The following is a 14,296-nucleotide window of genomic DNA, read 5'->3' as shown; positions in this document are numbered from 1 at the left end:
TTAATTTTACCTATTTCTTTGTCCTTTCTTAGTGTGGCTTTCAGGAAATTTTAAATTACCTACATGTTTCACATTGTGTTTCTTTTGGACAGCACTGCTTTAGAGATGTTGATTCAATAGAATTCTATGCAGTACAGCAATCCGTATTTTTTTAAGGGCCCTCACGTGATTCCAGTGTATACAAAAGTTTGAAAATGAACAGGTTGCCACCTTCAGTACACATAGTAGACACTCAGCAGGTGATGGTGGTGGTGTTGGCATGGCTGATCATCTCATTAGTATGGGATAATATTAGTATGTGAGTAAATTCTATCAACGAGTGAAAGTCCTGGCATTGGGCAGTTCCGGCTTGACATACTAGTAAGGCAGAAAGAAAAGGTTGCCACCATTCTGAATGGCATACTTAATGAATAACAAACTTATTTGAGTCATTAGAAACAATTAGCACCTTGTCTGCTATGATAAACAGGAGCTCTGTTTTCAGTAAATGATGTCTCTCACCAGCTTCAAGTGAGAGGCTGGTATCCTAGGAAAAGACCAAGTGGAGGAAGGTAGAACTATAAAATTTGTGCTTGAGGGCTTGGCTGTTAAAGTTAGGTGGTGAGTAAGCCTGATTAATTTACTTATTGATCCATTGTTGGTGTAAATTGAACAAATTTGAATGGATTGTTGGAGGAGCAGAGAATAAGAATAAAGGAGACAGTAAATTTTGATTCAGGAAAAATCAAGAATGCAGTTTTTTCCCTGTATGAAGGGTGTAATAAAATAGAATATTTAAAAGAAAAATACGTTTAGAATTAATTTAATGAAAACCAGGGTTTTGCACTAGTCTGAATGTATAAAGGTACAGCTGCAATTCATTCTGACATCCAGATATAATGGAAGGGACAATGTTATACATCAGAATGTAGGTAATGATGCTTTCAGGGAAAGAAACATCTATTAAAGCTTTTCACTTTATTCTGATTTTACCCTACAGATGAAAAAAACAAAACTTATGTTCTTGAAAAGCAGCTTGATTAAAAATCACCCACAGGACAGTTGTATTCTTCCTGAGTTCCTGAATGAAGCACAGTAGATAGATTTTTTAAAATATAAACAATATGTATTCATATCAGTTGATTAGTCAAGCCCATCCTTTCCCCTTTAAACAATCCTTTTAAGAGAAATAAACTACTTTGGCATCTTTGCAAACAAGAAGGGGTGGTGGGACGCATAGAACCCTTTAGTGTTTTAGATTCTCCACAAGGCTTACTGCAAAGACTTAATAGCCTTCTGAGAGAACTGAGGTTGCATTTTGTGCCACTGCGAATTTAAATCCAGGTCACAGAAATGTTAAATAGCAAATGACACGTTTACTGTGCCACCCAGCTGCCTCCTCTAATGCACCAGGACTGCCTTCTGAGCAAAGTCAGCGTGCCAGTGTTAGACTCGCATGCAAGTGGTTTTGTTGAACGGAGTAAAGCTAAAAGAAGATGTTCTGCCCACAATTAGAAAGCTACTTAGCTCAATTGCTAATTCGCCCCTGAAGTGTCAAAGAAATGACTGACTTCTCTGAAGGAGCTATAACCCTGCACCTCATGAGTGAAAAATTTTCAAGCTGTTCAGTGAGTCAGACTTGAGATTGAAATACTCATGGGGAATGTGTCCTACGCTGGATGGCAGAGGTCACAGACTATTGTCATCAGGCTACTGTCATCAATCTTTTTAAAAGTTGTTTTGCTTTAAGAAAAACTTGTTAAAATGAAAGTTACCATCACGGTTATTTTGTGGTTGTGTATGAAGAATGACCTGTGTTGATGAAATCTTAATAGGTTATTACTTTCATCACACCACACTTTCACAAGTGCTTTCTTCAAAATACTCTCACAGGTGTATCCCCCTCCTGCAATTCAATACCATATAGTTGATTATTTCCAAAGTTAAAATTGAGAGGCAGATAACTTGTAAAGGGTGAGAGCTGGAGGCTGTCATTCTTGAAGTCCTCAGAGAGCCATAGCATTGGAACCATAGGAAGAGAACATAGGATGTGTCTGTCCAGTGGGAGGGAGACAGAGCACTCAGCTGGGGATGGTATTTGCCAGGCCAGTGACTGTCTCTCAGCTGTGACTGAGATCTCTTGACGAGGCAAATATTTGAACCTAGTAAAGCTCTTCCTTAGCATGGCTGTACATGAGACTAAGCTGAGGAACTTCACACACACATGCCAGGGAACCATGCTATTTGCTGACCTCGCGATTTCTGGGTTTAGGGCCTCATTTATAAAATTCTTTGGATGATTCTGATATTCAGCCAGATTGGGGAAATTCCTGGCCTGTGTCACGAAACGGTTGTTTATCTGCAAAGACCTGTGACCTGTGTCATCGGTAAAGTCAAGCCCACGTTTTCTGACTCTGGAGGACCAAACTTACTTTGCAAGGTAAAGAAAAAATAAACATATATAAAAAATAAACATATATATATACACACACACAAAACAATCCTCCCTTCAGCTGTACTAAAGATTATTATATATTTTTCATTCTAAATTGAAAAATAGTGCTCGCTTCGGAGGCACATATACTAAAATTGGAACCATACAGAAAAGATTAGCATGGCCCCTGTGCAAGGATGACATGCAAATTCGTGACGCGTTCCATATTTTTATATGGAGATATATGTATAAATATAGCTGATTCACTTTGTTGTACAGCAAAAACTGGCACAAGAGTGTAAAGCAATTATACTCCAATAAAGAACTTAAAAAATAAAATAAAATAAAATAAAATAAAATAAAATAAAATAAAATAAAATAAATTGAAGAATATCTTCAAAAGTGTCTTCTAGAATGATCACACCTCTTCCCATCAAAAATAGATGAGAGGAAGAAATACTTTACTTATTAATATATTCTTTCTTCTGATTCCTCATTGTCTTCAGGGTATTTCAGGATACTAAAAAAACCTTCTGGATTTTGGGAAATCACTCTTTTCTAAATAGAATTCTGGTTTTAATTTCTTATGGAGAACTGGGGAGATGCTGCAGAGGGGTAAAGTATCATCACTGACTCTTGGACAATACTTATGTGCACTCTATTCCTTCTATGTAAACAGTAGGAAGCCAAGTGCTTTAAGAGACACAAAGTTTTTTGAACCAGGAGATTTATATATTTATTTTGCCCACACAAAATGTATAGTCTTTTAGGGGAGATAAGCTACATACTTAAGTATCTATACTACAACAAAAAGCATAGCCATGAAGACTGATCAATTTGACTACATTGATACAGTAAAATTCTGGGCTTCAAAATGTATCATTTTATTAGAGTTAAAATATGTCACAGAATGTGAGAAAACATTTTCAATGGATATGTGACATAGGAATAAGATCCATAATGTGTAAAGAACTATCAAAAATGAATAAGAAACAGACCAACTACACATTAGAAAACTAGGTAAAAATATGACCAGGTAATGAATGGAAACTGAATTGCCAATAAAGCGTGAAAAGTTACTCAAACTCAGTAGTCATCAGGGAAATATATATTAAAACCATGAGATACAACAATTTTATCAGTTTTGCAAAAGTGTTAAGACTGATAAAACCAGCACTAGAATATAAAGTTATGGGAATTCAAACACACTTCTGTTGGAAATGTAAAATGGTGCAACCTCTGTGGAGAGCAGTTTGGCAAAATTTGGTAAAGTTGAGGGCATACATACTCTAAAAAAAATTCCATTCCTAGGCTTATGCCCACATTGGTATTCTAGCCAGAAATAGGTGGCACACTCAAAGATAATTAAAGAGAATGTCATAAAGGAACTATCTGCAAAGTTTTGGGGCAGGCTGAAGAAAAATCAGCAAAAGGATAACAATATCACGGGACTAATGTCAGCAAGGAGTCACTACCGGCTCTAGGCTGGAAGATGCAGAGGGGTTCCTGGAACCGTGAGAAAGTGTGGTGGCTGTAAGAGAAGGCTGCCCAACAGGAGAGGTGGTTCTCAGTGACAGCGAGCAGCCAAATGAGGTGACACAGGAGGGAAGGAGCCTGGGGTTGAAATTACTGAGACTCATTCTCCTACTGCCCTCTGATATTCTGTGAGTGCCTTCCATTGGCCTAACCAACCAGAAGGCAGGCCAAGGGAACCTCTAGGTGAAGTCCATGAATGTCAGACTGCCAAGGCACAAAGCAGAGTATAGACCTGGAGGGGGCCAATGGAAGAATTCAGTCTAATCCCTAGAGAAATCCTCACTAATGTACACATTTACAGAATGTCCATATTGACTGTTTATAATGATGAAAAATAGAAATAATGTAAATATCTATAAACATGCAGCCACATGATGTTCTGAGAAAAAAGAAAGCAAGGTGCAGAAAATACATAATAGTATGTTACCATTTATCATCTAAAACATGTAAAAATATTATGTGGTTGTAAGGTACACATAGTCAAAGTATAAAAAAATTCAGGGAAATAATGAATGACAAATTTATGAGAGGATACCTCTGAGAAAGGAAGAGGAATGCAGTATTTGGTATATACTTACACTAAAAAATTATATGTTGTTTATCTGAAATTCAAATTTAGCTGGGTATCCTGTATTTTATATGGCAACCTTCATCAGGGAGGGATATACAGCAGCTTCAGATAAACTGTATGTGTTGCAAATACCTTCTCTCAGTGTGTGGTTTGTCTTTTCCAATGTTCTCTGTTGTTACAGTGTGTCTTGATGCACAGAAGTAATATTTCTTTAGTTGGGCAATGGGAACGCAGATGTTCATTTTGTTATTCTTTACAGCTTTCTGTATGTCTGAAATATCCCATAAGTAATATTGAAAATATCTATGCAACAAAATAAGAACTGAAACATGTCATAAGAAAGGTCTTCTGGATAAAGTAGTTTAGGATGTTAGGAGGACTAACTCATATCCAGCAGAGGGGCTCACTCACAGAGGCTCAAAATCTTGAGCTGTGAATAAGACAGAGGAAGGTCAGGATATTCTTGCCAAAGGAACGATATGAAGAAAAGTGTGAAGCCATGAATACACAATGTATATATTAAGAGTATAATAAAAACAGTAATTATAATAATAATGATTAAAGTAATAGATAATACACATGTTGTCTTAAGTAGCATTTCTTGGGTGCTAATGTGCTGGACAACATTTTGATTTTTTTTGTATATTTCACTTACTACTCTCAAAAATCCTTTCATATAAGTACCACAATTTTCCCACTTTAAAAATGAGCTTCAAAGATACTAGGTAATTTATGCAAGTCCACATAACTAGTAAGTGGCAGAGGCAAAGTTGGTGCCCCAGTTGCGTAAGTTATAACTACACATTTACTCATAGTAAATACTGTATCTAGCATTAAGATATACAGTGCATCTAGCCATTCTCGTTATGGGCTTTGTGCATTTATTTGATTTTTGCAACAATCTTATGAGTTGGGTAACATCCAAATTTATAAGATGAAGCAAAGTAACTTGTCCAAGAACCACTGTCTACAAAATGGCAGAACTGGTACTTTAAACCAGTCCCATAGGACTCCAAAACCAATGAACCAAGTAGGTTGTTTATTTTAGATAGTACCACTGGTAAGGTGAAGTAAAATAATAGAAAATATATACCAGGAAATAGATGCTAGGCGTAATATAAAGTAAAAGCTAGATTTTCTTTTCTCAGTAATTGCTTGTAGCAAGGTTGTAGAGGTGACCATTGGAAGTCTTTTAACAGGGGGATGAAATGATCAGATCTATGCTTCCAGGAGATTACTACTAAAGCAATATGAATTTCAGTTGATAGGTTATTACCATACATTGGGTCAGTGAGCTTTAATTCACTATGCCCTTAATGCATTGTGGTCCTACCTCAACACATACCAGAGTGTCTTACATATGACAAGCACTCAGTATTCACATATGACAGGTAATCAATAATTGTATTTTGCATGAGTAAGTGAAGGAATGAATGGTATGTGTAATTCAAACTAATGATCAAGCCCACATGGTATTTTGGGATTTAAAAGATGTTATGATGCAAGAACTCTAAAGGAAGATTCAGGACTTCCCAGCTCTGCCACTCTCTAGCATCCTGTCTGTGATTCTTGAACTAGATGACTCCTGAAGTTCCCTGCGATGTTGTCATTATGAGATGTGAAAAGGAATATGCATTTCTTGAGTGCCCACAAAGTAAAACTCCCATCTAGAAGCAGATAATTAAAAGACAAGACTTTGGCTTCTGGTAATTATCTATAGCAGTAGTATTTGTTAGCTAGTGTAATCCTCCTGCCATAGAACGGTAGAGGTGGTCCACTTTTTCCATAGTTTAGTAGTGTTGCTTTCATTGAGATTTAAATACATTTGGACCTGTGGGCAATTGGTATTCATTTCAGATCAGTGTGTTGAATTTGAATTCACTCAATAAAAAAGTAATTATATGAATAGGGAGGGAAGATGAATTATCATTTGTGGGTCTGTTCTCAGACAGGATTCTGGTGAAGTATATGCTTTAGAATGATTGATGACATTTCTTTCTACACTGTTACCAAATCTTACTCTCATTCAAGTGTTTTTCACACTCTCAAAAGGCTTATTCATGAAGAACCATCTAATAATTTGTACACAGACACAAACTCCCAGTCACCCTCAACAGAGTATAAAACAAAAAATGATACCACCAAATTTTCCACTGAATTCCTCCAAAAATTGAATCTCTTTCCATGAAATTGTCAACCTCTAGAGTTAATGAATTTATATCATTTGAATATGTACAAGTGAATAGGCTCATCAGAATACACAATACAAAAAAATCTTAGCTCAGGTCCTTGAGGACAGGCTGTTCTTTAAGAGTATTTCTTTATAGAATGGACACTTCCAGTGAAAGTTAAAAACTACCACTCATAATAAACTTATTTTTTTCAATAGTGAGGCATATTGACCAAATTGAAAGAAACTATGTCTTAGGTATAGGTCATGTATAGATGAGCAAGGGTTTAATTGTTTTAATAGTGTGACTATTTAAGAGTGCTATTTGTGACTCCTTTCTGATCTTAGGAAGTGTATTTCAGGATGTCATATCCAGAACTTCCATTTATCATTTGTCGCTTCAAAGTATTTCTGCTAAAGCTCCTTTCTTGTAACTGAGGTCTTCAGTCCCAGATGATTTCCACATTACTGCTTTCAGAAGCAGTTCCTATCTTTCAAATTCTAATTGAGGAAAACAAAAAAGTCATGTTCTATTATGTACTATAGCAAAACTATAAATCAACTTGTAATTCTATCTCAGGGTATCTCTTTAGGAGCACGTGCCATATTTGTTTAAGAGCATGTTTTCTTCTGTAAATACGTCAGTTGTTTCTAATGAAAATTTATCTCCTTTCTAAGTTAGTATACTTACTCTCATGGTTCAGAGATACTTAACGTTCAAATAAAAAATTAACAAAAATCCAATTGTTTATAAATAATGTGAACCGATGCTAAATTAGTTAGTGTGCTTTGTTGTTTTTTTTAACTTGAGCTACTATGATAACTATCTGATTTATTTAGCAATTTTTTCATATTGGAGTTCAATTCTTCATTTTACTTGACTCTTAAATGCTTTGCTTCACTTACCAAAAAAACCCCAGAATCAAATGCATCATTTCAAGTTTTACATTTTTATTTATAATTGTTATGGTAATGATGTGAAAGGAAAATTAATTTGGTGCTCACGTTAGTGAGTTAAGTGATATAAAGGAATAATTATGGAAAAAATTTGAAAAAGATAAAAAATACAGACACTTGTATTTGTAAAAAATACAAATAATTTCTGCAGGGATTATCATTAAAGGACAACAACATGTAAATCAATTATACTCCAATAAAAATATTTTAAAAAATGCACTTTTTCCAGAGATGATGATATGCTGTCTTAACCATATTTATATTTTAGACTTTATCATACAGAATGAGGTCTTGAATTCACATATTTGGCCTCTTGTACCTCACCTCCCGTTAGGTCCTTACTCAATTCATCCTTCAATACTTCAAGTAGATAAGTTTTACCAGTAGGAAGGGACACCAACTTCTTCCTTTGCTTGTCAAAGAATTAGGCATCCATGACATTTCTATATAAACAAACTCCAAATATTAGCTGACTGCCATTCATTACTTCTTTAAGATTTTAGCTTTCTTTGTTTCTTAAAAATACTGGTTACCTAAAGTTTATATTTACCATAGTATTTTTAAATTCAAAAAGAGAGGGAAAGAAAATAAATGGAAAGAGAGAATGGAAGAAGATATGGTTGTTCAAAGCTAAGACAGAAGAAGGATAACATTTCTAAGAAAAAAAAACATTTAATATTTATTTGCTTATCCAAAATTACACCAAGTGCTATGAATTTTCATCAAAGTGACATTCTCATTGCTTACTGAGCTTCTCTTACTGAAGGTTTCAATAAAATGCACAGGAGATCCCTTCATTATCAAAGGCTATAAGTCAAATAATTGAAGATATGTTTAAATCTTTTCTTTATTTCAAAAGAAATAACCTATGCCTTCCTTAATAAACAGAAAATATTCACTTCATTGAGATTCAGCGGAATATACCATTACCTGACATCCACTTATTTTGTAAAATTCTAAATGAATTGTAAGTGAAAACTTTAACATCAATTTCTATCTACAAAAATGTCAGCTTAAAAATTAGATGGATTTTTTGGAAACAGAAATTATATTTTCAAATATTTTCAGGAGTTTAATTTGAAAATAAGATAAATTATTTAACATTAAAGCCTAGGAAATTATAAACATATTATAAAATATTTTGTTTTATTTTATTTTATAAGCATAGATAAATTAAAAGATTATAATAATGCTAGGGAATTATAAGCAAATATTATAAAATGTTTTATTTTATAAGCATAGATAAATTAAAAGATTATAATAATACCTAGTCATTACTCAAACTTACAGCTAAAATTGATGACTAGATTTACAGGTTTGCATTTTAACCACATAGTTCATTAATAGAATCTATTAGCTCTTCTTTTAATGATCAATTTATTTAATTTTGCTTACAGACCTGGAATTTGCTGAGTTCCAGTATTAGCGTATATATTGATTAATTCATAGGAAGGATGATTACATTGTTTCTTTTCATATGGGGTTTGAAAATAAATCCCTCATTTTCCACTAAAAGGAAGTTAGAAGCATATCCTTGTTATGGGTTCTGAAAGAGGAAACAGATGAAAGGAGTGTAGAACAGGGAGAGATACATTCCTCTACTTTTACTCTTCTGTCATAAGTCCCGGCAGATTTAGCTTTACAATGGCATGGAGTTATAAGATACATTATACATACAAAATACACATATATTAGCAACTTCATTTTAGATATCCTACACAATGAGGGAACTTTTACTATCACTCTTTTATATATAGATGAGAAAACTGAGGCTTAGAGAACTCAGATGTCTTCACAAGGATCACATAAATGAATGAGTCGGGTCTCCCAGTCACCAATGTTTTCTACCTCTCCAAAATTATAGCTCAGTAGACGTCAGCTTCACTGTTTTGGGGCAGGGAATGATGAAGCCATCCTTTTAACGTTCTTCTTTAAGCTGACTTTTTTGTTTTTTTTTTTGCCTACCTAGATATTTGTAGTATTTTTAAGAAATAATAAATATTGAAATATTTATAATAAACATTTTGCCAGATTATTTTTACATGTTGCTCTATTTTGATTGATTTTTTGCCTGGAATGGGAAGAGACTATAATAATTACAGGAAACTAAGTATGTGCATTTGTTGGATTCAACAGCATCATAAATAAAAGTATATGCTAAAGGGAACTCACTTTGTCCCTCCCAAGTGGTCTCTTATTCTTTGGTACACAATTCTCTCTGTGGCACTAGTGTTAACACCTGCTGTATTATAAATTTGATGACTTTGGCGCAGCTCATTCTCCTTTACTTAAAGAAAATTAAAAACTCTTGTATGGGTTGTCTCATCTGTTTCCCATTAACCCTTCTAGCTTTGTCCAGACTTTCAACTTCCTTTTACCTTGTGTCCCTCACACCACAATCCTGCTTTACAAATCTGGGGCAAAAAGTGTTAGTTTTATTTTATTTTATTTTATTTTATTTTATTTTATTTTATTTTATTTTATTTTATTTTATTATCTTTCCTTTTATTTTTTAAGAACTTTTATTGAGACATAATTGACGTAAAATAAACTGCATATATTTAAAGTGTATAATTTGATTTTTTTTCTTATTAGTAGTGTATATATGGCAATCCCAATCTCCCAATTCATCCCATCCCAACCCCCACCCCCAGCCTTCCCCACTTAGTGTCCATATGTTTGTTCTCTACATCTGTGTCTCTATTTCTGCCTTGCAAACGGGTTGATCTGTACCATTTTTCTAGATTCTGGATATATGCGTTAATATACAATATTTGTTTTTCTTTTTCTGACTTACTTCACTCTGTATGACAGTCTCTTGGTCCATCCATGTCTCTACAAATTTCCCAGTTTCGTTCCTTTTTACGGCTGAGTAACATTCCATTGTATATATGTACCACATCTTCTTTATCCATTAAGCTGTTGATGGACATTTAGGTTGCTTCCATGACCTGGCTATTGTAAACAGTGCTGCAGTGAACATTGGGGTGCATGTGTCTTTTTGAATTATGGTGTTCTCTGGGTATATGCCCAGTAGTGGGATTGCTAGGTCATATGATAATTCTGTTTTTAGTTTTTCAAGGAACCACCATACTGTTCTCCATAGTGGCTGTATCAGTTTACATTCCCACCAACAATGCAAGAGGGTTGCCTTTTCTCCACACCCTCTCCAGCATAAAAAGTCTTAGTTGTAAATTTCAGTTTTACTCTGTTGCTTGTCAGCTTAAGAAACAAGTTTTGTTTTTTGTTGTTTTTTAGAAATGTTTTCCAATCTTAATAAATGTTCCCACCTTTATGTTTTGTGATGCTACTGATATATGTTTCCTTTAGTTGATTTCCATTTTTAACTCTATTTTAGTCTTTAGGTATAATATCTGTGAAATACAAACTAAAATAAATACACCATTATGGATAGAAGAATTCTTCATATACTATCTTAATAATAGCTTAATTTTTACTTTTGAGAGTTATGTGTCATAAACCCCACAATTATTGATTCTTTTACCTACTGCATGAAATCCACATTTTTCTAATTTAGGACCCTTAATCTAATGCACACCTTGTCTATCAAAGTCCATGGTTTGTTCTCCCTGGCACTCAGTATCCTGGGCACTGGAATCTCTTTTTTCATTTCCGTTATTATTCTCCACTTTTTTTTTTTTTCTGTTGCTACTATTACCTAGACACTCTTTTTTCTATTTCCTTCTTTCTTCATCCTTCTTCCTTCTTCTACCAAGTGGCAGTCATGTTTAAGGCTCCACCCCAAGACCCAGAACTTTTTGCGTGTCCTCTGAGGACTGCATACCACAGGAGCATTTTTTGTTTTATATTACTGCATCTTTTATCACTTAGGTTTTCTCTAAATTATTGCATTTAATTTAAGTGTTTCTCTACTGGGTCAGTTTGAGTCTGGCAGTAGCAGATGAGAGGGGGTTAGATGTGCAAAAGAGCTGGGGTGAGGGAAACACCTAACAGGATAAAGGGAATGGAGCAGGAACAGACAGCGAGAGCCTTCAGAGCACAGCTCGCATAGAACATCAGTGAAAGGATTGGGTGAGTACAGGGTGAGTAGTGGGGGCTGAAGAGGAAAATAATCAGACAGCAGTGCAATTCTAAGAAAGTCTCAGTCAGGCCAGTGAGCCGGCACATTGTGATCACTTATTAAGGGGAAGCTGCAGGGACGTGTTTCCTCCACAGCGTGAAGGCTGTGGTAGGTCCTGTGTACTACACCTGTTGGAAACAATTATGTGAAAACTCTGCAGACTTCCCATCACCACACCCTCTCTTAGCAACGATTCAGATTAGCTGGGAATGGAAGGAAACAGACTGAAACAATATTTTGGAATTTACTCACTTCTAAAATATGTTTTATGGCTCAACTCTAGACAAAGGCCTCTGATCTACGATTAATAAAATGTATGAGACAGATAAAGTTCATTGATTTCTGGGCAACTTTGGAATGGAGAAAGAAGCCTAATAATTGAGTTTAAGATGATTTTTTAGTAATGAGTAAAATTGGGCAGCCACTATTTTTTAGAATAGTTAAAATGAATTAAAGAGCAACATTTTAAATTGGGTTTTATATGTATTTATTTCAATAAATTTCAATTATTTAGACCAATTATGGATATATAATATAATATTATGAACTGAATTTAAAAATATCAGAGTTTCAATGAGATAATTGTCTGTAAATAATTAATTTCAAACATGTAGAAATGATACTATATCCTAAGAGAGGTGAAGTTGGAGTGAGGCTGGTGAAGGTTAATGCTAACATTTTACTGGTTAATAAACCGTTCTCTATATATAAATATATTTGCAGGGGAGCTACATCTCCTGAGACCTCTGGGATTCTATGTGACAAACTGCTCCTACAGTGCATTATCCACGAAGACATTAGTATCTTGCTTATTAAAATACAGTAGAAAGCAAGGATGATAGAGAATTATGAAAATAGAGATATTAGCTTTAAGACATGAAACAAAGCATAAAGACTGTGGTAACCAAGAAGGAAAATAATATGCAGCTAAGATACAGAGAAATAGTTGCCTGCTCAAAAGGAGACTTATGTTTTTATCTAATCACAAAATTTGGAATTAAGGACAACAAAAATATAACTCTTATGTAGAATACATGAAAAGCAAGGACTGGATACAAGGAATCTGCCCCATAAAATCTAATAGAAATTAATTGCATGCCTTTAAGAAATAATGAAAATACCCTTTTCAGGATTTATACTTATTATTTGGCAAACCACAGAAACTAGTAAAAGCAAATAAAGAACATTTAAATAAAGACACTTGGGGGACTTCCTAGGTGGTACAGTGGTTAAGAATCCACCTGCCAATGCAGAGGACACGGGTTTGATCCCTGCTCCAGGAAGATCCCACGTGCTGCGGAGCAACTAAGCCTGCGAGCCACAACTACTGAGCCCATGTGCCACAACTACTGAAGCTCACGCATCTAGAGCCCATGCTCCACAACAAGAGAAGCCACCAAAATGAGGAGCCCAGTGGCCCACAATGAAGAGTAGCCCAGCTCGCTGCAACTAGAGAAAGCCTGTGTGCAGCAACGAAGACCCAAACAGCCAATAAATAAATAAATAAATAAATAAATTTATAAAATAAATAAGGATTCATGATATATGTGCATGTTCACTCTGTGTGTGTGTGTGTGTGTGTGTGTGTGTGTATTAGAGGCAGAAGGAAGGGTGTGGTAGATCTCGCTGGATTAAAAAACAAAAAGATGCCACGAAGCCTCTGCTTTTCATTTCAACTTCTTTCCAAACACCTACTTTATTATTTACTCATTTTGTAGTCTAGGTCACTCTGCTTACCATCTGATCACATTGTGGGTGGAAGAAGGCACCTCCCAAGCTCTGAAGTTTTTCACTTCTCTGATGGGCTGTTTCTCTATACCAGTCTCAAAGTCTAAGAGGTGAGGACAGTAGTTCCCCCCAGTCCGCAGTTTCATTTTCCGAGGTTTCAGTTACCAGTGGTTAACTGCTGTCTGAAAGTATTAAAATTAAAATTCTGGAAAATTAAAATTCTGGAAAATTACAGAAATAAACAGTTCATAAGTTTTAAATTGCGGGCCGTGGTAATGTGACGAAATCTCGCGCTGTCCTGCTCCAGGGTGTGAATCTTCCCCAGGTCCGGCACATCCACCGTGAGTCTCTTAGTAGCCATTGGTTTATCAGAGCGATGGTTGTGGTATCTCAATGCATGTGTTCAAGCTGCCCTTACTTTACTTAATACTGGCCTCAGAGTTGAAGAGTAGTGCTGCTGACAATTCAAATACGCCAAAGAGAGGCCGTAAGGTGCTTCCTCTAAGTAAAAAGGTAAAAGTTCTCAGTAAGGAAAGAGAATGCTCCTATGTTGAAGTTGCTGAGATCTAAGGTAAGAATGAATCTTCTGTGAAATTTTGAAAAAACAAGAACAAAAAACACCTTGTGCTAGTTTTGCATGTCGCACCTCAGACTGCAAAAGTTATGGCCGCAATGCATGATAAGTGTTTAGTTAAGATGGAAAAGGCATTAAATATGTACAGTAAGATACAGGCATAGCTTGTTTTGTCGTACTTGTTCTTACTGCACTTTGCAGATACTGTATTTTACAAATTCAAATTTTGTGGCAACACTGCATTG

The 14,296-nt window shown here is 35.1% G+C and overlaps 1 protein-coding gene and 1 non-coding gene across 2 annotated transcripts in view; both read left to right on the top strand.

Moving 5' to 3' along the window:
- The window catches only part of LRP1B (LDL receptor related protein 1B), a 1,778,947-nt gene that overhangs the window by 166,707 nt on the left and 1,597,944 nt on the right, over positions 1–14,296 (top strand). The gene's annotated exons all lie outside the window — the stretch shown is intronic.
- LOC130859788 (U6 spliceosomal RNA) lies at positions 2,539–2,645 on the top strand. The gene has a single exon (XR_009055329.1). It is a non-coding gene; the product is annotated as a U6 spliceosomal RNA (small nuclear RNA).

The sequence above is a fragment of the Hippopotamus amphibius genome, chromosome 8 (genome assembly GCF_030028045.1).
Source record: "Hippopotamus amphibius kiboko isolate mHipAmp2 chromosome 8, mHipAmp2.hap2, whole genome shotgun sequence".
In the NCBI taxonomy this organism is placed as follows: domain Eukaryota; kingdom Metazoa; phylum Chordata; class Mammalia; order Artiodactyla; family Hippopotamidae; genus Hippopotamus; species Hippopotamus amphibius.
Note: the sequence above shows the minus strand (reverse complement) of the source record. Positions and strands in the feature narration are given on the sequence as shown.